At 46.1% G+C, this 24336-nt stretch overlaps 1 protein-coding gene and 1 long non-coding RNA gene across 2 annotated transcripts in view; one reads left to right on the top strand and one right to left on the bottom strand.

Annotated features, from left to right (window-relative positions):
• Positions 1–10439, top strand: part of LOC122343184 — a 12690-nt gene extending 2251 nt beyond the window's left edge. The window contains exons 2-3 of the long non-coding RNA XR_006250706.1: positions 9493–9627; positions 9973–10439. This is a non-coding gene — a long non-coding RNA (uncharacterized LOC122343184). The remainder of the gene's footprint in view (positions 1–9492; positions 9628–9972) is intronic.
• Positions 1–24336, bottom strand: part of LOC122342945 (NACHT, LRR and PYD domains-containing protein 12-like) — a 510774-nt gene that overhangs the window by 366856 nt on the left and 119582 nt on the right.

Raw genomic sequence — 24336 nt, 5'->3', positions numbered from 1 at the left:
ACTCATTGTGCTGGGGATTTTAACAGTGCAAACCTCAAGCGCGCACTGCCGAACTTTCACCAGCATCACCTGCCCCACCAGGGGCGAAAGGACACTGGATCACTGCTACACACCCTTCAGAGACAGCTACCAGGCAAAATCATGCCCGCCGTTTGGTAAATCGGACCATGCCGCCATTTTCCTCGTACCTGTTTACAAACAGAGGCTGAAACAGGAAGCCCCTGTACAGAGGAGGTGTCACGCTGGTCTGACCATTCGGTGGCCGCTCTGCAGGACACTTTGGATAGCGCAGACTGGGCCATGTTCAGGTGTAGCTCCGAGGGCGTCAACGGGTTCACGGAAGCGGTGGTGGGATTCATCGAAACTAGCGGATGACACGGTAGAAAACCGTTATCAGGGCGTTTCCCAACCAGAAGCCGTGGGTAGACAAAACTATCCGCGACTCTCTGAGATCCCGCTCCGCAGCCTATAACACGGGGATAGTCACCGGGATATGTCTGAATACAAGGCTGCGTAAATGCAGACGCGCGTGCATGCAGAGCGGTAAAGGAGGCAAAGAGGCGCTACGGGAGGAAACTTGAGTCACAGCTTCAACACAGTGACTCTCAGGAGCCTTTGGCAGGGACTGAGAAACATCACGGACTATAAAACGCCAACCTCCAGAGTGGAGCGCGGATGCTTCTCTGGCAGACGAGCTAAACACCTTTATGCTCGTTTCGAGGTGTGGCGAGGCAGAGGAAGCACAAGAGAAACAGGTGCAGTGAAAACCCCGGAGGGTGTATTTATTAGACAATACACAGAAGGTGAGCGGTGAGTCCGTGCAGGAGTGCGGCGGTGAGTCCGGGTGGTGGTGTAGCGGTGAATCCGGTGAGTGCAGCGGTGAGTCGTCTCGGTGTTTCCGTGCTTAGTAACGTGAGGGAGTCCACTGTGAGGTAGTAGGGGAAGTAGCTCAGGCAGGCCCGTCACGTTGTAGCTTCTGGGAGACAAAGAAAGAGACAACAGGTTAGCTTGCGTTTCCGAGTCTCGTGGCTCACTGAAGCCGCCGCCTGGCCGGGCTTATCTGGCCCGCGGCTGATGAGCTCCAGGTGTGGCGAATCCGTCGTTGAGTGGCTGGTGTAGGTGTTCGTGTTTGTTCCCAGGGCAACGCTGATCGATCCTCGACGCTCATCACACCCCCAAGCGCTGTCCTGGTCCTGGTGGATAAAGCAGAGCGTAATAACGGGAAATTTGGGGTGGGTGGGGAGTGACCCTGACAGACCTGCAAAAGCCGACCACATCCGCGATAGGGCGTCGGCGTTGGCGTTGGCTGTCCCGGCGCGGTGTTACGTCAAAGTGGAAGTCCTGGGCGCGAGGAACCAGCGGGTCACCCTGGCGTTCGTGTCCTTGGCCCTGGCCATCCACTGGAGGGGTGCGTGGTCGGTAAGTAGGGTGAACCGCCGGCCCAGGAGGTAGTACCGCAGTTCCAGGACTGCCCACTTGACGGCTAGGGCCTCCTTCTCCACCGCGGCGTAGTTTTTCTCGGCGGGGTCAGCTTCCTACTGATATATAAGACCGGATGCTCCTCACCCTCCTGGATCTGGGACAGCACGGCTCCCAGACCCACATCAGAAGCATCCGTCTGTAGCAGGAAGGGGCAGCCGAAGTCCGGGGCTCTCAGGACAGGGTCTGAGGTGAGTGCGGCCTTAATCCTCTGGAACGCTTCCTCCGCGTCGGGTTCCACAGAACCCGTTCAGGCTGCCCCTTCCTGGTCAGGTCTGTCAGAGGGGCGGCTATGGAGGAGAAGTCGGGGATGAAACAACGATAATACCCTGCCAACCCCAAGAAGGCGCGTACCTGGGTTTTGTTGGTGGGCCTCGGGGTCTCCTGGACCGCGGTGACTTTACTCTCCTGTGGCCGGATCAGTCCTCGTCCAACTCGATAACCCAGGTACTTCGCTTCGAAGAGCGCCAGGTGACATTTCTTGGGGTTGGCGGTGAGTCCAGCCCGTCGAAGATCCCGAAGCACCCTCCGCAGGCGCTCCAGATGGTCTTCCCAGGTCTCCGAGTGAATCACAAGGTCGTCGAGATAGGCTGCGCGCGTGTTGTTGGTGGGGTCGGAGTAAGATGTCCATTAGTCTCTGGAAGGTGGCTGGTGCCCGTGTAGACGAAGGAAGAAGGACCGTATTGCCAGTGGCCGCCGGGGGTGGAGAAAGCCGTTTTTGGCTTGGCTTCCTCTGACAGCGGAACCTGCCAGTATCCTTTGGTGAGATCGAGGGTGGAGATATACCGGGCCCTTCCAAGACGTTCCAGCAGTTCGTCTACACGGGGCATGGGATATCCGTCGAACTTCGGAGACCTGGTTGAGTCGCCGTAGTCATTGCAGAAGCGAGAGGTGCCGTCTGGTTTTGGAACCAGGACGATGGGGCTGGACCACGGGCTCGTCGATGGTTCAATCACCCCCAACTTCAGCATTTGGTTTACCTCCTCCTCAATAGCTCGCCGACGAGCCTCAGGGATCCGGTAGGGCCGCTGCCGGACGATGACGTCGGGAGGGGTCCGGATCTCGTGCTGGAGGAGGTTAGTCTGCCCGGGCGTGGACGAGAACACATCCGAGAACTGACCGACCAAATGTTGGAGTTCCGTCTTCAAAGGGGAGCGAGCAGGGCGTTGGTGTCGACGACCGGGCCCTCCTGAATGGCGAGTGTGGAAAGGTGTTCCCTAGTCCCCACCCACTTCTTCAACAAGTTAATGTGGTATATTTGTTCGGTGCGTCGACGGTTTGGTTGGCGGACTCGGTAAGTAACCGGGCCGATCTTTTCCAGAATGGTATATGGACCCTGCCAGGTGGCCAGGAATTTGCATGCATTGGTGGGGACTAGTACCATGACCCGGTCGCCGACCTGGAATTCCCGGGGTTGTGCAGGGCGGTTATAGTGCCGTTGTTGTTGCTGCTGGGCCTGCGTCATGTGCTCCCGCACGAGGGGCATCACCCGTTCAATTCGGTCCCGCATGGCTTGGACGTGTTCTACGACCGACCTCTGGGCATCCGGCTGCTGCTGCTGCTCCCAGGCCTCTTTTGCCACGTCCAGCAGGCCTCGCGGCTGTCGGCCGAACAGCAACTCGAATGGGGTGAAGCCGGTGGAGGCCTGGGGCACCTCTCGCACCCCGAAGAGGACGTAGGGGAGCATCTGGTCCCAGTCCCGTTTGTCCTCGGAGACAACCCTTCTCAACATCTGTTTCAGTGTCTGGTTGAACCGCTCCACAAGTCCGTCCGTCTGGGGGTGGTACACTGAGGTGCGCAGCTGCTGGATCCGTAGCAGCCGGCAGAGGTCGGCCATCACTCGGGACATGAACGGGGTGCCTTGGTCGGTCAGTATCTCCCCGGGTATCCCCACTCTGGTGGACAGGGTGAAGAGCTCCTGGGCGATCGCCTTGGCGGTGGCTTTGCGGAGTGGGATGGCTTCGGGTACCGGTGGCGTAGTCCACGATCACCAGGATGTGTTCGTGGCCGCGGGCAGACCTCGGCAGCGGGCCCACCAGATCCATCCCGATGCGCTCAAAGGGCACCTCGATTATGGGCAGCGGGATAAGTGGACTAGGGGGAGGTGGCCGGGGCGAGGTCTTCTGGCACTCGGGGCAGGCCTGGCAGAACAGTTTCACATCTCCGTCGAGCCCCGGCCAGTGGAAACGGTCCCCGGATCCTCTTGATAGTGTTGGCGGCCCGAGGTGTCCGGCCAGTGGGTGGGCGTGGGCGAGTTCCAAGATGGTGTCCACTTTCCCTCGGGGCACCACCAGGAGCCGTTTCTCCTCCCCCCTCCGCTGGGCGACACAATAGAGTAGGCCGTTCTCCACAATGAAATGGGGAAGAGGATGGGGGCCGGGCCGCGTCTCTTCTCCATCCATGAAATGTACCTGGTTCCAGCAATTCTTGAGCCGGTCATCCTCCCGCTGAGCCCGGCCGAACGAGCCCCTCCGACTACCTGTTGGAACACATCAAAGAATACATTAGTAGTATTCGGAGGGGACTCACCATCTCTTCCGCTGTCCGATGCTAGGAGAACGGCAGGGCGGCGGTTTCTTCTCCCCTCTCGCCTCTTCCGGCGAGGGCTTTGAGGGCTGACAGGCTGTGTCGCGGTGTGTAGCGCCTCCTCGAAACCCGGCCAGTCCCGCCCGAGGATGATTGGTACGGCAGGTCTTGTACGAGGCCCACCTCCAGGGGCCAGCTTCCTCCTGTCGCCGTCACGGTGATGAGGACGGGTGGAGACTTTCCTGGTGTCCCCGTGGACGCAGGTCAGTGGCAGCCGTTTCCGCGGTTCCGTGCGCGGGTAGGAGGCGGACTGAACCAGGCTGATGGTACTGCCAGAGTCAAGGAGGGCTCTGAACTTCCGTCCATTCAGGCCGACGGGATTTCCGGTGCGCGCGGGAAGCTCCCGGTGGAGACTGCAGCCTGCCAGCCACGCCTAGAGGAGTTGGAAGCCTCTTCGGTTGGCATCGGCTCATCTCTCACGGTCGGGACCGCCGCTCTCCATCGGTCGCCGGTGCCCTCCAGCGCGTCGCTCCTGGGACACCCTCCGGGGAAAAGATGGCGCCCGCTCCCCGGCCTCTCGACGCTGCGCGGCTTCCGCCAGCTCGACCGCCTCAACCAACTCCATGACGTTCTTGGGGTTTCTCATACCGACCGCCTGGCGATAATTCCGGGAGAGCCGCGCAGGAGCCGGTCTATCACCACCCTTTCCACAATGATGGCGGGGGTTGGTGTCCCGTCCAGGAGCCAGTGTTGCGCTAGCCGAGTAAGTTCGGCGGCCTGGGTCCTTGCCGGCTGGCGAGACTGGAAGACCCACTCTTGGAAGGCTTGGGCTGCGCAGACCGGTGATAGACCGACCCTGCCCAAGATTTCCCTCTTTAGGTCGTCGTATACATTCGCCAGGTCGGCCGGCATGCTGAAATAGGCGCGCTGGGGCTCTCCTGACAGCAGCGGGGCCAACGCGCGTGCCCAATCCCTCCGGTCCCATCCTTCCGTGGTTGCGGCGCGCTCGAACATCTCGAGATATATTTCAGGGTCATCGCTGGCGGCCATTTTTGGGTAGCAGCTGTGTGGCTTGCATCCGGGGATCAGGCACGACGGGCGTGGTTGAGTGGCGGCGCGAGAGCAGCGAGCTCCTGCTTGGTCTCGTTCTGGCGGGTAGCCAAATGCTCGACGATCTGTTGCTGGCGAATGGAAACCTCTGAGAGGCGTTGGAGGAATTCCTCCATCTTCGCCGGGAAGAAGCGCTTGCCTGGGGGAAAACAAGAGAGAAGTTGATGTTGTGGGGAACCTTTAATAGAGGCGGCGATAGCGCTCTTCCTTTCTCTTTGTTTCCTCCGTTCTCTTGCGCTTAAAAACTGCCCGCATTCTCCACCACTTGTGGCGAGGCAGAGGAAGCACAAGAGAAACAGGTGCAGTGAAAACCCGGAGGGTGTATTTATTAGACAATACACAGAAGGTGAGCGGTGAGTCCGCGTGCGAGGAGTGCGGCGGTGAGTCCGGGGTGGTGTAGCGGTGAATCCGGTGAGTGCAGCGGTGAGTCGTCTCGGTGTTTCCGTGCTTAGTAACGTGAGGGAGTCCACTGTGAGGTAGTAGGGGAAGTAGCTCAGGCAGGCCCGTCACGTTGTAGCTTCTGGGAGACAAAGAAAGAGACAACAGGTTAGCTTGCGTTTCCGAGTCTCGTGGCTCACTGAAGCCGTCGCCTGGCCGGGCTTATCTGGCCCGCGGCTGATGAGCTCCAGGTGTGGCGAATCCGTCGTTGAGTGGCTGGTGTAGGTGTTCCGTGTTTGTTCCCAGGGCAACGCTGATCGATCCTCGGGGCGCTCGTCACAGAGGCTGCAGCTAATCACGCTAATCACGCTTAGCGCCGCTAGAAGCGCATGATGAACAACACGCATGCTGAGAGAGCCGGAGAGGAAATCGCGTTCACCATTTCAGAGCACGCACGTAAGGAGGGCATTCAGGAGAGTGAACACCAGGAAGGCAGCAGGACCTGACTGCATCACAGGTCGGGTTCTGAGAGCCTGTGCTGACCAGCTAGCACCGGTGTTCACTGAGATATTTAATCTCTCCCTGAAACAGTCTATAGTCCCCTCATGTTTCAAAGAGTCCATCATTGTTCCTGTGCCGAAGAAACCTCAACCATCTTGCCTAAATGATTACCGCCCTGTAGCTCTGACGTCTGTAGTGATGAAGTGCTTCGAGAGACTCGTCAGAGACTTCATCACCGCATCACTACCGGACACACTGGACCCACTTCAGTTTGCTTACTGCCAAAACCGGTCTACGGAGGATGCCATCACACACCTCCTCCACACAACCACAAGCCACCTGGATTTTAGGAAAGGGAACTATGTGAAAATGCTGTTCGTGGACTATAGTTCAGCGTTCAACACCATAGTTCCCTCCACGCTCACCTCGAAGTTGGAGGTCCTGGGACTCAGCCCATCCCTGCGTCACTGGATCACCAACTTCCTAACTGACAGACCACAAGCCGTACGGATGGGAAAACACACCTCACCCCCTCACTCTCAGCACTGGAGCCCCTCAGGGTTGTGTTCTGAGCCCCCTGCTGTACTCGCTGTACAAACATGACTGTGTGGCCACTACAAACTCCATCACCATCATTGAATTTGCTGACGACACTGTCGTTGTGGGCCTGATCTCCAACAACGATGAGATGGCCTACCTTCAGGAGATCAACAACCTGAAGAGATGGTGTCAGGAGAGCAATCTGCTCCTGAACGTCAGCAAAACAAAGGAGTTAATAGTGGACTTCAGCACGAAGCAGGTGCGCTCTTACCATCCCATCAAGATCGAGCGGGACCCCAGTGGAGAGAGTGGACAGTTTCCGGTACCTGGGTGTTCACATCACGCAGGACCTGTCTTGGTCCTGTCACATCAACACCCTGGTGAAGAAGGCCCGGCAGCGTCTATACCATCTGAGGCGCTTAAGGGACTTCAGACTCCCATCTCAGGTGCTCAGGAACTTTTACACCTGCACCATCGAGAGTGTCCTGACGGGAAACATCACCTCCTGGTTTGGAAACAGCACCATGCAGGACAGGCGAGCTCTTCAGAAGGTGGTGCGGTCAGCTGAGCGCACCATCCGCACTGAGCTCCCTGTGCTGCAGCACATCTACAACAAGCGGTGCTGTACCAGGGCCAGGAAGATCATGGAAGACCTCAGCCATCCCAACAATGGACTCTTTTCTCTGCTGCGTTCAGGAAAGCGCTTTCGTTCCCTGAAGGCAAACACAGAGAGAATGAGGAGGAGCTTCTTCCCGCAGGCCATTCGGAGTCTGAACCAGAGAACACCCAGCACCTAATTACCGGGATTCCCATGTTCACCCCTCTTTCCCAGATACTCGCCACTTACATTTGGACAATTGCACTAGCCACTTTGCACTAGCCACTTTGCACTGGACATTCGCACAGCCACTTTTACATTTTACACTTATATTTTATATTCTACACTTATTTACATTTTATTTTTTAAACTTTGCACACTTTTTTATACATATTTTTATACATTATTTTATATTTTATTTATATATATTTAAATTCTGTTTTCTGTTTTCTATTTTTTGATGCTGGACGGTTGTAAAAACATTTCACTGCATGTCATTACCATGTATGTATGTGTATGTGACAAATAAAATTTGAATTTGAATTTGAAAATTTGAACACACAGACACACACACACACACACACACACACACACACACACACTCACACACTCACACACACTCACACACACACACACTCACACACACTCTCACACACACACACTGTAGTGATTGTTGTGTTATTAATGTCTCTGTTCTTCTGTTCAGATGAGTGTTTTTTCACACTGGATCCAAACACAGCACACACTCGTCTCATTCTGTCTGAGGAGAACAGAAAGGTGACACTTGTGTCTCAGTCTCAGTCGTATCCTGATCATCCAGACAGATTTGATGGTGTGTATCAGGTGTTGTCTAGAGAGAGTGTGTGTGGACGCTGTTACTGGGAGACTGAGTGGAGTGGACCTGTGTTTATATCAGTGTCATATAAGAACATCAGCAGGAAGGGACCGGGTGAAGAGTGTGGGTTTGGATTTAATGATCAGTCCTGGAGTTTGATCTGCTCTCCTGACAGATACTCCTTCAGACACAATAAGATAGAGACTGATCTCTCTGTGAAGCCCATCATCATCAGAAGAAGAAGAACAGGAGAGTATGAAGATATCTACAGAGTAGGAGTGTATGTGGATGAGAGCGCAGGAACTCTGTCCTTCTTCAGCGTCTCTGACTCAATGAGACTCATCCACACAGTCCAGACCACATTCACTCAGACACTCTGTCTTGGGTTTTATCTTTATTTTAGATCCTCAGTGAAACTGTGTTGATGAATCAGAAGAGACTGATGAGATTCTACCCAGAATGCTTTGAGCTGCATGATGAATCAGTAACAGTGAGATGTTATGAGTCTCTTCAAGACATTAATACTGCAGCTCAACTTCTATAGAAACAGAAAGATAAGAATTGTGTGTGTGTGTGTGTGTGTGTGTGTGTGTGTGTGTGTGTGTGTGTGTGTGTGTGTGTAGTTAAAATAAAATCTAATTTTTATTAAATATTACATCTATAGTTTATTCATTTAAATTGTAATTTAAATCATTTTATTGTTTTATTTTTTCATACTAACAAAAATAAAATCTACATTTGTCTTTGATTTGACTTATTGATATCTTATTATTATTTGTTATTATTATGAAATACTGAATTTTATTCTAATTTTAGACGTGCAGGAAATAGTGTTTATGCTTTTGTTTATGTTCTTTTTATATTTTTTGTCAAATAAAGACACTGAAAAGTTAAAAGATTTTAAATCAATGAATCATATTTCTATTTACTGCAAAAACTGTTTATAAAAAGTTGTTCCTAATAAAGACACTATCCTTATAAAAGACAGATTTATTAATTTTCTGTGTTATTTATTATTGGGCTGATGTGAAGTAAAATGATTGAAATCAGAGAGCTTCATATTTCACTTATTTATATCATAAATACATTGTATCACTGTCACCAAGCCAGCAGAGGGAGCCCTGAGCTCTGGGTGATCTGCATCCACTCCCTCTGCGACAACTTCCTGTTCCAGAACAATGCAACCTGCAGGTAGAACACAGGATGCACCAAATCTGACGTGCACTTGTTTTTATTAAACCCGCCATGAAAGTCTAAGCACTTAGTCATAGTCTAAAGGTGACAAAAAGGTACATTTGTCTTGCTTTAACAAAGCAGCAGGATATGAAGTCTCATCTGCACTGAGCTGAAAGACTCTTTCTTACACATTTACCCAGTACTTCCATGCTTTGATGAGACACATAATTAACAATCATGTGCATGTAGACGCTTCACTGTAGTTATGTGCGCCGAGGAGCGAGTTTAAAGGAATAGTGCACCTGAAAATAATAATACGCTGTGATTTATGCCATGGTATGATTTCTAGATGCCATCAGTGCTGCCAACCCGAGAGTGATAGATGACGCCCGGCCTCGAAAACTGTCCAACGACCTGAAACGCTCCACGTATTACGAAACCTGCTCCACCTACGGTCTTAGCGTCGAGAGAGTCTTTCAAGACGGTGAGATGCCTGACGTGTTGCTTTAAGTGTTTATTCTCAGGTGTGAGTTACTAACCTGGTTTGCAGGTGATATCTTCTTCGTGACCTTTAGGTTTGACCTCTGTAAGTGTAGCACGTAGCTTGACTTTTATATATAAATATGGGTCCTTATTGGACTAAAGTACTTTGTTGTTCCTGATTATTTTTGGTAATATTTTTATTTGAATCCGTGTAAGCGTTAATAATTTTGTAGAAGTATTTTTGTAAAAAGATTGGTTGGCATCATCATAAAACAAAATGAGTGATCTTTCTCTCTTTAAATGCATAACCATAAAGGGAGTATTTCTTTACTATATTACGTTATAGGATGGCCGTGAGACTTTTATCTCCTCATCTGTGCACGAGAGCTGTGTTTTTCCAGCTGGAATATCACTGGCACTCCCTGTTCACTGATAGCGCTCTCTTCCGCCCACCGCCGTCATGTGGCATGAATGCACGGCAGAGTAAGCTACCCACACATCTCTTTTGTGTCCCTCTATCCACCTAGAAATGCACATTACATAAGTATTTATCTGCTGTGGCCGCTCTGTATATCCGTGAGAGGCTGGGTCCCCCCGGTTCCAGCAGCTTTATTGCTCCGCGCTCTCCGATATCACAGTTGTCACGATGGATTTCTCTCGGCGTTGACGGTTGCCGTTTGCTCCTGCGTGTAATTGCCTCCTCGGGGCTGCGTTTGTAATAATTAAAAGACAGAGGCGCGCTTGTTGTCTCTTTGAAAACGCGGACGGATCCACACCGTCTCCACTTTGCTTTGTTTCGCACGAAATGTAAAAGTGAATAACGTCGGAGTCACTTGTTAAACGGCCGCAGGCACGCCGGTCTCCGGGTTGCCAGGTCCATGCGGTAAATCCGCACAGAAACACCTCTCGCAGCCTCATGTGTATCTATCTATCTATTTATGTCTATCTGTCTGTCACTCTGTCTGTATCTATTTATCATCTGTCTGTCGTTCTATCGATCGATCAATCTATTTGTCTTATCTATCTGTCTATCTGTCGTTCTATCTATCTATCTATCTATCTATCTATCTATCTATCTATCTATCTATCTATCTATCTATCTATCTACCCCCATCCCCTCTGTTTGTTAATCGCGTTCAGCGATTACTCCTCCTCCGTTCCCTCCACCCCCAGCATAAGCCAGAGGGAGATGCGCATCGAGACGGTGGCCGCCTCCAACACTCCCACACCCATCCGCAAGCAGTCCAAACGGCGCTCCAACATCTTCACAGTAAGTATGAGGCAGCTAATGCAGAGCACCACGCACTCCCACTACTGAGAGTGCTGGACTTCCCCTGACTGCAGATCTCCAGCAGCCCCTGCTACTTTCAGACGGCCAGTGAGCTAGAGAGAAGCTGTTTCTAGGTCTGCAGTGAGTGGATCTGCCCTTAGGTCTCGTCACCCCTTCCCCTCAAACCCAGGGCAGTGGAGGGCAAAGCCAGAGAGCGTAATGCCATCTCTGACCACAAGAGGGAGGTACGGAGCTAAGTGTAACCGAATCCCTCCTGCCTCTGCTACCACAGAAGCGCATGACCACATGCTTTTTATAGCTACTTATTTCAGTAAACGCGGGGAGGCAAGCATTACAGTTTTTCTCAATTGCTTTGGCACATTTTTCAAAACATTCTTAACTTTCTCTAAACTGTTAGTGCAAATGTCAAAACTGTTTGCTGGAACTACAGAACTCTATTGCATGTCTGCAAAATGTAGTTAGTCACCCAAAACTTTTCATTCATGCTTCAAAACCTAGTTATCTTGTCAGTCATTTGGCCAAGGCCACCAAAATATAAAGTATTTTTGTCATTGTGTGAGCCACGCTGGTCAAAATGTTTAGCTGTTTTTCTCCATGGCACTCAACCATGGAAATTAAGGTTTTAGTAAAACAAACAAAAAACAAAACAAAACTGATATTTGTTGAGAACAGTCAATAGTACATAGAAAAAAAAAAGTATATGAACATTCGTATTTATACAGTACATTTATTTTTGTAATGCACTACATGTAATCGAAATCTTGCTCGTCCAATTACTGTACATTTCAGATGTCTTACGTTACCACAAATGCAAAATAACACCCATGAGAAGAGAAAAAAATAATTCTTGGTGGACATCCTGTCGCTCTTGTTGGTCAGGCCAAAGATTTTCATCAACATCACATCTGATGTTTTCCATTGCAATGCACCGGGGAAAAAATCTCCTTGAATGCCGTACCCATCCCCTGCAATGATCAGCTGTGATGTCCTCACATGCAGCATTCATGGCATTCAACAGAGACATCTGATCTTGTGGTCTGTGATCATATACTTTCCACCTCCATGCTGAAAAAAACTCTTCTATTGGATTTAGGAATGAGAGTACGGTGGAAGGAACTCCACAGTTATTCTTTCATGTGCAGCAAACCACTCCCTAACAATGTTGGTTCGGTGGAAGCTGACATTATCCCAGACATCAACATAATTAGGCAAATGTGGTCCATCTAAACCTCTTTGTTGTTCTGGAACCAGGTCTCTGTAAAGTGTGTTTAGGAAGGCCAGGAGAAGTTGGGTATTATAGGGCCCAATGTGCTCACACCATTCTCTGTAATGGCAGCACACATTGTAATATTGGCCCCACGCTGGCCTGGTGTGTCAGTTGTGGCTCGGTGTCCAATGAGATTGCGACCACGTCTCCGGCCTTTGGACAGATTGAACCCAGCCTCGTCCACAAAAACAAGAATGTGTGTTGTTTCATGTCCTTCTAACTCCATGATTCTCTATGAAGAAATACAGAAACAAAAATAAAGTGCATTTTTATTCTAGAGTTCCATACACGTTTTCTCTTCTTATGGGTTTCTAAAACCTCAAATAATCTGGCAAACAAATACAGTAAAACTCACTAAGTGCACACCGATAGTTTACCTGGACATACTGGTACCGGAACTCCTTCACTGTTAAGCTATTCCTCTCAAATGGCACCTTGTAGAGTTGTTTCATACTCATTTGATGTCTTTTCAAAACTCTGTCAATGGTGGAAATGCTGACAGAATTTATATTTGCAAAGACATTATTGTCATTTATGATTGCACTTTGGATTTCTCTTAGCCTGATGGAATTGTTGGCTATGACCATGTTGCAAATTACTTGTTCTTGCTGGTGGTTAAATATTGCTGCTCTGCCACCGGCGTGGTTGTTGTGCAGTTCTATAGAATGTACAAATAGACTTGCATTTACCTTTACAATATTGTTGTTTATAAAAATGCTTGACAAAAGATAAATACATATTTACCGGTTTTCCCCTACGAAAGGTTTGCACAATTGATGACACTGTGGACCTGTTTACATTAGGCTGTACTCTTCCATTGTAAAACCATGATTTATGACATGATCTACAAGTGTGGCTCTGATTTCATCAGAGACTCTGACTCTTCTATTTCCACCTCTTCCTCTATTGTGTCTTCCTCTAACACCACCACCACGTATTCTTACACGTCTTCCAATTGCTCTTCTACGAGCATGTTGCTGCAGTTCAGGGTTGTGGAAGTCCTCCATTTTCAAAAAAAAAAAAAATGGTAGTGATTGTGCTGTAGGCAATCTACATATATATGCTCCCAAACTTGATGGGTTACATGGTTGAATTAATTGATTGATTGGTTGATTCAAATTGTGTTGCAATTAGAGGTCATTAGCCAAATATCAGACATTACAAACAATGTCAATGACAGATATTTATAGAATATACATGTATGTATACTAACTTTTCATAACTGAATGGATCGTTTTGAGTGTGATGAAAACACACAATGAAAAAGGATTGAAAAGTTATGAAGAGTTTGACAGTTAAAATGAGAATCGTCTGATCAGTTTTGATCAACAAGCCATATGCAATTAATTTTTGTGCAAAAATGCAGACAATTGTACTTACTGTTTGCGCACATGTGCCAAAGCATTTGCAATTTGCTCAAATCAATAAGAAATTCTAATCTGATGTGAACAAGAAGCTAATTGTTTAGAGATCTGAACTTATTGTTTTGAAAAATTAAAATTTCATTCGAGAATTGAGCCAAAGCAATTGAGAAAAACTGTAAATAGGGCAGACAAGGGTATCCTCTGTCCCCCAGCAAGTAACCGTTGTACTGTCCTGTAATGATTGAAGTGTACAACACAAATATAGTAAAAAGGAAAAAGTTTGTATAAAGTAAAACACATCCTGCTGAAATGTCTGGCATAATGATGACTCGTGGAAAATTCTGGCATCATGCACAGATCCTGGCCATTTTGCCTCAACATTGGTAATGATTTGGGTTGCCTCACATATTACCTAGTTAGAGGAAAAGTAATGACTTTAATGATTTTAAGAAGGGAAAAAGTTGAGTTGTTACCTGCACATTGATACTATGAACAGATTTCCTATAAACATAGTCTCCCTCATTTATTGATGGAGCTTTAATAGGAAGTGAGTGCCATCAATGAACCCAATTACATTTGGAAACCCTGAAACAGAAAGTTATGGAAGTATGAAGTGTGTGAATAAATACATGTCTAGATATCAATAATATGATTAAATATGCGTCATAGACTTTACTACAAAGGACAAACCTGCCACTCTGTGGACTTCTGTCTTTAATAACAAGCAGAGGTTTATGGCCAGGGAACCGTACAAACATGGCTAAGAACTGTTTAAGTGCCAGACATACTGAACGAACGGCTCGACACACAGTGGCCTTTCCCACATGCTCCGAATCGCCCACACTGTACAAAAAATGGCCAGACGCAAAAAACCTAAGTGCTGTGCACAGAATGTTTTCTATGCTAAGCGCAGAACCTCAGTTTGTGACATTTGCGATTATGCAGTTTTAAAGACGTGTTATATAAACAAAGGAATCTTTTGAAAAACGATAACGCTCTTTCAAATATTCATTAGGGTATGTTAACACGTCAATACGTGGTCTTATAACCCTCTCCCGACGAAAAAAACCTCGTATAAGTTGTGCTTCTACGTCCACAGGATCTTCCTCAAAAGGGCACGCCATGCTCACCAACCTTCTGAAACGAAGTTACTCTGAAACATAACCTGCTCCCGAGCAGAGTCTTCAGAGAGTCAGTTGCTATGGTTACATACATACCCAGAAAGTTACCTCCGTTTTTGGAACCAAAAGATGAGGTTATCCACGAACTTACCCTTAAACATACCCAGGTGTGTCACATAACCTGCTTTCTGGAATAACCCCCAGTTGTGCAAATGTCTATAAATTATACCAATTTGGAAACTATTCCTGCCTGGCAAAATAAATGTTAATCTTGGTTAAACTTCAATCACTTCAATTTTAAACTGAAATCACTTTTCTAGTAGGTTAGTGACTTCTGAGGTTTTCCTCATTGTTGGTGTCCTAGGGTGAGTCAGATCAATGATCGATGGATGGAGACGTCTTGAGATCTTGACTTCTGGCCACCAAACTGGCTTAGCATGCTATTACTTGAGGAACGCATAAAAATTACTCTTTTTCAGTCTATTGAGGAGATGGCTGCTTTAAGGTAAGTGATCTATGGGGTAGCCTCTGACTAAGACCTGGACTAGCCCAGATGTGTCGTGAGTCTGTTCTGGCCAAACAAGGTCTCTAAGCGACCCAGACTCCTAACGAACGATAAGTCGAAACTAGGAAGTATTATAGGTAATTAATGATCCAAATTTAATCACAAATGTAACTAAAATCACAAAAGATTGGAGTCAGATAAAATTATGTATAAGATTAATAAATATTAATAAATATTAGTGGATTCTGTTCTGCAGGAAAAGGGGGACCCTTACATATTTATCTCATTTTAAGTTCTTGTAATTAGATCTAAAGAAGTTTTTAGAGATTTTCCTTTCAGGTGAATGACATAAAACTTTATTTAGTTGTATGTTTCTTTAAAAGCTCTTTCAACTAAATAAGTGCTTTTATCTCAACAGATTGATTGAGGTCTCCCCCGACTCAATATTAAATCTATCACTTTTATAGTTCTTGTTGCAGTTGTTTCTTTTTCTCAAGATTTTACTCATGTGTCCAGAAAATCCTTCTATTAGTATCCTTCTATTATCTGATAAGACTTTGCTCCGTAAGTCTTATTTTTTCTCATTTATCCATCTCTCTATGCTCTCTCTGTTTCTGTGTCATCTGTGGTATGTTCAGTTTGATGAACTACTACTAGATCTCACTCTTTTATTAGATCTAAATGTCCTTCACAGCTCACTGTACTAAACAGGCTTTCTATTCAATGAAGTTTACATTCAAACATACTTTATCTGCTGTTCTGTTATTAAAATAACTTGAGCTTTGAACTTTTCTAGTTTCATAAGCCTTTAAAACAGACATTACTTCTGTGAACGGAGCTGTACCAGGATCAGAACCTCTTTCCTTAATTCTCTTTTCTGATGGAAAAACATTAGTATTAACATCGTTGGATGAGTTATCCTGAAACGTTACGTTTATTTTGAAAAAGGCATGTATCGTTAACTTTTTCCAGGCCAAACATCACGTGCGATCAGGAGCTAAAAGATAGAAACACAGGCTGTGTCTACACTGCAAGTCAACAGATCTGATCTTTTGAACGCTCTTTACATGAACTTTAGTCACGACTGGTGTCTGATATCTGTGTTTACATCATTCCCAAGGGATTGCTTCATGCACAAGGTAGACAGTCGGCTTCTTAATATCATTTCTATATTTCACGTCGAGTGGCCGTTATTATTTCCCAGCATGGAAGACAGTTGTCAGCACATCCTGCACACTTGATAAAAATGTACTTAAATATGCATATGCGTATTTATATTACTGAAAGGGATAGTTTCTGTCTTTTACTTTCGTCTGAAGCATCCTAAGTAGGTGACTTTCTTGTTTTTAGACAAATCCAGTAGAAGTTATAATAAACACTGTTTCTGATCAAAAAAATGTGTTTATTATAACTACGACTGGATTCATCTGCAAGAAGAAAGTCACCTACACTTAGGATGCTTCCAACATATATTTTTGGGCAAACTATGCCTATATTTAAGAGGGTTTAATGTTGATTTTCCTCTCAGACTCTCTTAAAGGGAATCAGAGGTGTGTTGCTGATATTCTCCGTGCTTGAGTTCATCATCTCCATCTGTCTGTCAGCGTTCGCCTGTAAAGCCGACGCCTGCTGCTGTCCTCCTCAGGTGAGTCGTGAGTCAAATCAGGACTTCCCCTCACCAGCTCAAACGCTACGTTACAATACAGTATTTACAATCTTGCTTTTCCTTCCTTAAATTCCTCCTAAAAGCGAGTCTTCTGCTACAGTGAGCTTTCTAAAGCTGAACTACTGAAAGCAGTGTATGGTATCTCACAGTAAAAGGCATAAAACACTACTGTATTTCTTCCAAAGGTGCAGTTTGCTCAGGTTTTACCTCCACAGTCGTCTGATGTGGTTCGTTTCAGGATCTGAACAGATCAGAGGTAAGAGACGCTGGAGCACCACTTTAGACTTTTAATTGAAATAAAAAAAGCATGACTTGAATTTCAGAAAGCATTATTCGCTTTGGGGAGCCTCGATGTTCTTCTGAGCAGATTCAGTCACTCTTAACACACCGCAGGAAAATCTGACCAGATAATCCTCACAACCACGAGATGATCGGGAAATAACCTAGGATTGTCAGAAATCAGCTAAAAATCAGCCCAATATTAAGTAAAGATCATGTTTCAGAGGAGAGGAGCATTTTCAGATTTGGATTAAATTTTACGAAGGCAAAGTAATATTTTGAAGATTTCTCACCATAAAAATTTCAACGTGAGCTAATCAAATAAATACAGTTTGTTTTGATTTCATGATTATATCCCACGTGGAGCTTATAGGTTATAAATACCTTGTGTTTTGATCTGGTTTTATCTAAAGAAGATCTAACAACGGGATTGTTTATTACGCCGCTTTTAGTCAATGACTGGGAGACTTGAATGTTTTATTGAAAGTTTATGTACATTTGATTAACAGAAACTGGTAAACTTTTCCCCGTGTGGCTCTAGTCAACATTTTTTTGCACCCTTAAAATGTAATATTTTCAAAAAGTGTCCTGTCCCAAACCCTACATCAATGGAAATCTTATTTCTTCACGTGTATAAATCTCTATTTATTTATGACAACAAGTAATCAAGCAATAATTCAGATCATATAGCGCTTATTTTTTCTTTTCTTGCAGATACCTGTGACCAGCAGCTCTTTCATTCATCAACATCCTGCAGACGTTTCTCCACAATACACTGAAAGCAAATATGAATAAGTGTTCCTCAAAAAAAAAAAGGGAATATACAGGACATGTTCAAAAAATTTCCATACATGGGAATCTATACTGAAGTATATTCATGGACCATGTATGAATATAATTTGAGGAATTTAAAAGTACATGTCAAACCTGTAGTACATTTTTACAAGAAACAGCTTAATTGAAAAACTAAATTTCTCCTTGTTTTATATAGCTGAAAACATTCATAAACATTTCTATCACTTTGTAATATATCACTATAATATATATTTTTTTCTAGGCTGTGTGTGTATACACTTCAAACTATCATACTGTATCAAATCTACATATTATAAATACATTATATAAGTAAATATATATTTGCTCGTCCTGCTCTGATACACATTAAAGGGATAGTTCACCCAAAAAGGACATTAATTACTCGTCTTCATGTCGTTTCAAAACCCAGAAGGTCTTTGTTGATTTTCAGAACACAACGGGCCTTTCACACCACAGGAACCTTTTCATAGACCCTGAACTAATGGTGGAGCTACCCACGTTTTAGCACGTTCACGGGAACTAGGAACGGTTTTAGTTCCAGGTGCTCAACTAAATTAGCTCTGAACACTTCTATATGAGATATCAGATCAAACGCACATAAAACAGAACAGGTTTGGTTGAACATGGTGGTTTTTGAACAATTTGATATTGTTTAGGTATTAATATGTATGTACACGTCCAGTGCTACTGTAACATGTAACAGGTTCTAGTGCGTACTAACAATAAGATCCCTTCAGGTACAAAAGTGCACTGCCGAAGCCTCTGAGACCACTGATGCCTCTAAGACCGCCGAAGCCTCTAAGACCGCCAAGCCTCTCCTGCCGAAGCCCTTCACATTGATGAACCGCTACTTTCTCTCAGACTAGCACTACTTCTGAGATGACACTGCCTCTGAAACTGATGCTGCCTGATACAGAGACCGTCTCTGCATTTAATAAGAAATTGGTCACTCTCGTCATTATACATCCCTGTCATTATACATCCCTGTCATTATACTGTACAGTGCTTTGATGCAACCTGTGTTGTTAAAAGCGCTATATAAATAAAAATGATTGAAATGATTGATTGATAGACCTGCACTGTCTCTCAGACTAACACTGCCTTTCAGACTGTCACTGTCTCTGAGACCGGCACAGACTTTCAGACCAGAACTGCCTATGAAGCTAACTCTGTCTCTGAGACTGACACTCTCTCTAAAACTGGCGCTGCCTCATAGACCAGCACTGCCTCTCAAATGGACACTGCAACTCAGACTGACACTACAATTCAGTGCGACACTGCCTCAGTCTGACTCCACCTCCAATGCTTCTCAGACTGCCATTGTCTCAAAGACAGTCATTAAAACAGAAACTGCCGCTGTCTCTGAGGCAGCCCCTGAACATCAGACTGTCTCTAAACTCCCATTGGATCTGATACAGTTACTGCTTCTCAGCCATCCACTGTCTCTAAGACTACCCCTTCCTGAAGACCTGAGCTGCATTTAACTTCCACCATTTGTCCTACTGTCTGTATAATGCATTTAAAAAATTAAAAAATACATATATTACAAATACTTTGTACTGTTCTCTGTGGGAGTGGCGCAGTGAAGTGCACAGCAAGCGTTAAAGTGATTCCACAGTGAATAGCAATGCTTTGTTATTTTATGTATATTCTTTTGAAAAGACGGTTCACAGATTTCCTTTTTATGATTTTTTTTGCACCAAAATGAAATCAGCTCAATTACATTACCTCCCAACTGTTTGACGTTCACTCCATGCTAAGCACTTTTTGAATATCCTATTAGTTACGTGGCTGTTATTAGTTTTTCGAATCTCAAGCTTTTGTTGGACAATAATTGTTCAGCCAATAAAAGCCTGCGAATGGATCTGCACGCCTCAGACCCGCAGTCATTGCAGAATACAACCTCAAACCAGGATTCAGTGGCTTTTCACCCGATCCATGGCCAGGTAGGTGCCTCGCAATGTCTTTACTAACCCTCAAGCAGGGCACCCGAACACTTGAGGAGTACACTCAAGAATATCTGGACCTGGCTTACCTCTCAGACTTACCGGACTGTTTAGTGATTGAATTCTTTCATGAGGGAATAAATCAGCCACTCAAAACATAACTTGTTCGTGAGGGTCCACGTGGGTCACTTGCACAGTTTGTGAAGTTTGCTTTAGTGACTGTGGGGTCAACATTCATGCTGGGTATTACAGAGGAAGAGGACATTGCATCGACTACTGTAATGGCCGCATTCCCTGAGCCGCTGCCCCAGATGGCCACCTTCCCAGAGCCGCTGCCCCAGATGGCTGCTTTCCCAGAGCCGTTGCCCAAGATGGCCGCTTTTCCAGAGCCGCTGCCCCAGATGGCCGCTTTTCCAGAGCCGCTGCCCGAGATGGCCGCCTTTCCAGAGCTGCAGTTCTCAGCCACCATGTATGCTCCTCCAGGATTTCCAGGCATTTGAGGACACCAGGGCGTTCCATGGGTATTTGAGGCTGATATCCAGTCTGACGTGATATCAGTGAGAGCAGCCGTTATCCCCAGGGCTTCAGCACAAGTCACCCCTGAGACTGTTCACTGTCCTCCATCCACTGTGCTTCCTGTAATGGCGGTTGCCATTTTGTGTGTTTGGGCTACACACTGCTCTCTTTCTACACCAGTCCAGAGATCTGTTCCTGAGCCCATTCCTGTCTATCAATCCACTCCAGTGCCCACTGAAGTCCCCATGTCTGCCCCTGAGGCCTTTTCTGACCCTGAGTCTGCTCTTGAGACCCATCCCTATAGGCCAGCCTGCTCTAGAGGTGTCATCTGCTGTAGAACCTCCAGAACCTGCCCAGTCTCTCTGCTCTGCTTGCTTTGCGGAAAGCCCCTGTATCCCCACATGGACCTGGCCCCACCGTCTAACCCTGTGTTTCACCTCCTATCCACGCCCTCCTATCACAGAACTGTTTTGTTTTTTTATTTTGTTGAGCGCCAGGAGTCGCTCCTAGGAGGGGGCTATGTCAACAAGCCAGCAGAGGGAGCCCTTACCTCTGGATGATCTGTGATCACTCCCTCTGCTGCTGCTTCCTGTTTTGAGACTATAAATTCTGAAGCAGGCCCCTCACCTACAGGCTTGCATTGTTTGTTTGTTTCTAGTTAGCCTAGCCTTGTGTTTCCCTTGTCATAGATTCTTTGGTTTTGACCCTGCCTGTCTTTGACTGAGTTTATTTTGTATAGCGCTTTTTACAATGGCTATTGTTCCAAAGCAGCTTCACAAAAGCAAATCATTACACAGACAAAAGCATATCATTACACAACAAAAGCAAATAACTACACAGCAGGATGAATTTTGGTTTGTGTTATTTTTGCACTGCTGATCAGTTGTGCAAATGTTTATCAATTAAACCAATTTGGAAACTATTCTTGCCTGGCAAAATAAACGTCAATCTTGGTTAACTTATAATACTGTCTGAAATAACTTTTCTAGTAGGTTAGTGACTTCTGAGGTTTTCTGTATTGTTGGCGTGCTAGGGTGAGTCAGATCAACAATCAATGGATGATGCAGGGGACACTTTTTTGAGATCTTGACTTCTGGCCACCAAACTGGCTTAGCATGCTATTACTTAGGGAAGGCATAAAAATTACTCTTTTTGAGTCTATTGAGGAAATGGCTGCATTAAGGTAAGCAATCTACGGGTAGCCTCTGACTAAGACCTGAACTAGCCCAGATGTGTCGTGAGTCTCTAAGGTCTCTAAGTGACCCAGACTCCTAACGAATGATAAGTTGAAACAATCTAATATTATAGTTAATTAATGATCCAAATTTAATCACAACTAGAGGATCAGCAGTTACATTTATATAAATATAACTAATCTCCCCAGACAATTCCTCTAGATCTTCCGGGGAACACCAAGGCGCTCCCAGACCAGCCGAGAGACATGGTGTCCTAGGTCTTCCCCAGGGCCTCCTCCTGGTGGGACATGCCCAGAACACCTCCATTGGGAGGCGTCCGGGAGGCATCCGGAAAGAGGCCCGAGCCACCTCAGCTGGCCTCTCTCAATGTGCAGTGGGTCTACTCCAAGTTCCTCCCGAGTGACTGAACTCCTCACCCTATCTCTAAGGGAGCTCCCAGCCACCCTACGGAGAAAACTCATTTCTGCTGCTTGTATCTGGGATCTCATCCTTTCGGTCATGATCCAAAGCTCATGACCATAGGTGAGAGTAGGAACGAAGATTGACCAGTAAATCGAGAGCTTCACCTTACAGCTCAGCTCCTCAGCTGTCAGCTTAAGGACCATGACATACCAGTACAGTGACCACATTACTGAAGAAGGTGCACCAATCCATCTGTCGATCTCTCATTCCATCCTCCGCTTACTCCTGAACAAGACTCCAAGATACAGAATCTCCTCCACCTGAAGCAGGAACTCCCCACCAACCTGAAGGCGTCAAGCCACCCTTGTCCAACTGAGAACCATGGCCTCAAAGAGGTGCTGATTCTCATCCCAGCCGCTTCACACTCAGCTGCAAACCGTCCCAGCACACACTGTAGGTCTTGGCCAGATGCAGCCAGCAGGACAACATTATTCGCAAAAGCACCAACACCCAGGGTTGCCACGTCCACTTCGACAATGAATGGTCAATTGGGATCAGGAAGAGTGAGGGCTGGGGCCTTCGGGTTCCAGGAGGTTCTTGGGTTTCTGGCAGAGAGGAGAAGTGAGTGGTGCCGCAATACTACTGTATTTGGAAATGAATCGGTGGTAAAAGTTAGCAAAATCAAGAAATTTTTGAAGTTGCTTGATGGAAGTGGGTATGGGCCAGTTATGTATCGCCTCTACATTCTTGGGGTCCATGCTGACACCCAAGGGAGTGATTATGTACCCAAGGAAGTGGATCGTGGATTGATGGAACTCTTCTCGGCTTTTAAGTAGAGGTGGTGTTGTCGGAGGCATTGCAGGACTTGAGTGACGTGATGACGGTGTGCTGACTGGTTGGGTAAATGAGGATATCGTCAATGTAGATGACGGAAAATTTGTGAAGCGTGTCTTGGAAGATCTCGTTCATAAAGTTTTGAAAGATGGAGGGTGAGTTGGAGAACCCATATGACATAACCCAGTATTCGTAGTTATGAAGGCGGTTTTCCATTCGTCCCCTTTGCGGATATGAATCAGGTTGTATGCACTTCTCAGGTCAAGTTTGCTAAATACCTTAGCTTCTCACAGCTCCTCTAATGCGGCCGGGACTAGGGGCAATGGGTAAGCAAACTTGATCGCCTGCTCATTCAACATGCGGTAGTCAATGCCTGGCCTCAGCCCTCCGTCCTTGAAGAAGCTGGACGCGGCAGGTGAGGAGGATGGACGAAAAAGTCTTGTCTGAGGGCCTCTTGAATGTATTCCTCCATGGCACGGGTGGGCAATTATTTTTTCCATGGTGCCACATGAGAAACAGAAAATATTGTGGAGGGCCAGGCCAAAAGGCGGAAGTCAATTATGCATAATATTAATGGTATTTCTTTATAAAAAGCAGTAAATACCATTGTTTTCTCAAGCTGGTAAGAGTAGACTATATATTATAAATGAGCAAAAATGAAAAGTGAGGTTGCCTTACAAAAATGTGATTTATTCAAATTTCCCAAGGCAATGGTAAACAAAGTGTGCGCATTTGATTTTTGTTAAACATTTGTGACTTATATTAGTTAACAGTTTCAGTCACATTCACTCCAAAACATATTTTGAGTTTCAAATATTGTTGGAAAGATGTTCTTAGCATTCTACAGACACACAGTATTGTCTGTTGTAAATAAAATCACTGAACTGTGATCTTGAGAAAGAGGTTTCAAAAAATTGTCACAGTTCACTGCTAGTTGCCTACATTTGTGGTCCAAACACCTTATTTCGTGTTTTTAAGCGATTTATTTCTTGTTCAGTGAGAGAAATATAGTCTCTTCTAGGCTTTAACGATTGCATCAAAGTCAGCTTGAATGTCTGAGGTGGAGATGAAGCACAGCTGACAAATTATCCTCAGTGAGAGAGGATCTATACCTGGATTTTGTAAACTTCATCATTGAAAATGTTTGTTCACAAATGTAGGTAGAGCCAAAGAGAACCAACATCTTCTGAGCATATCTCCTCAGATTTGGAAAGTTCTCCTCCTTAAGAGAAAAGTAGAAATCCAGCAGAGATCCTGACTTAAAGTGCTCTGCCAGTACTGCATCAGACTGCAGGTCAATGAGTTCCAGCTGCACATCACTGGGTGCATTATCCACACTGCAGGTAAAGGGAGGGGAAATTTACATTTACAATTAGTCATTTTGCAGACGCTTTTATCCAGCGACTTACAATTTAGAGTACAACAAGCGATTCATTTTTTGAGAGACGAACAGACAGAGTAAGTGCTTGTAACACCAAGTCACAGGCAGTGTTCAAATTAGTACAAG

The sequence above is a fragment of the Puntigrus tetrazona genome, chromosome 4 (assembly GCF_018831695.1).
Source record: "Puntigrus tetrazona isolate hp1 chromosome 4, ASM1883169v1, whole genome shotgun sequence".
Lineage (NCBI taxonomy): Eukaryota > Metazoa > Chordata > Actinopteri > Cypriniformes > Cyprinidae > Puntigrus > Puntigrus tetrazona.
Note: the sequence above shows the minus strand (reverse complement) of the source record. Positions and strands in the feature narration are given on the sequence as shown.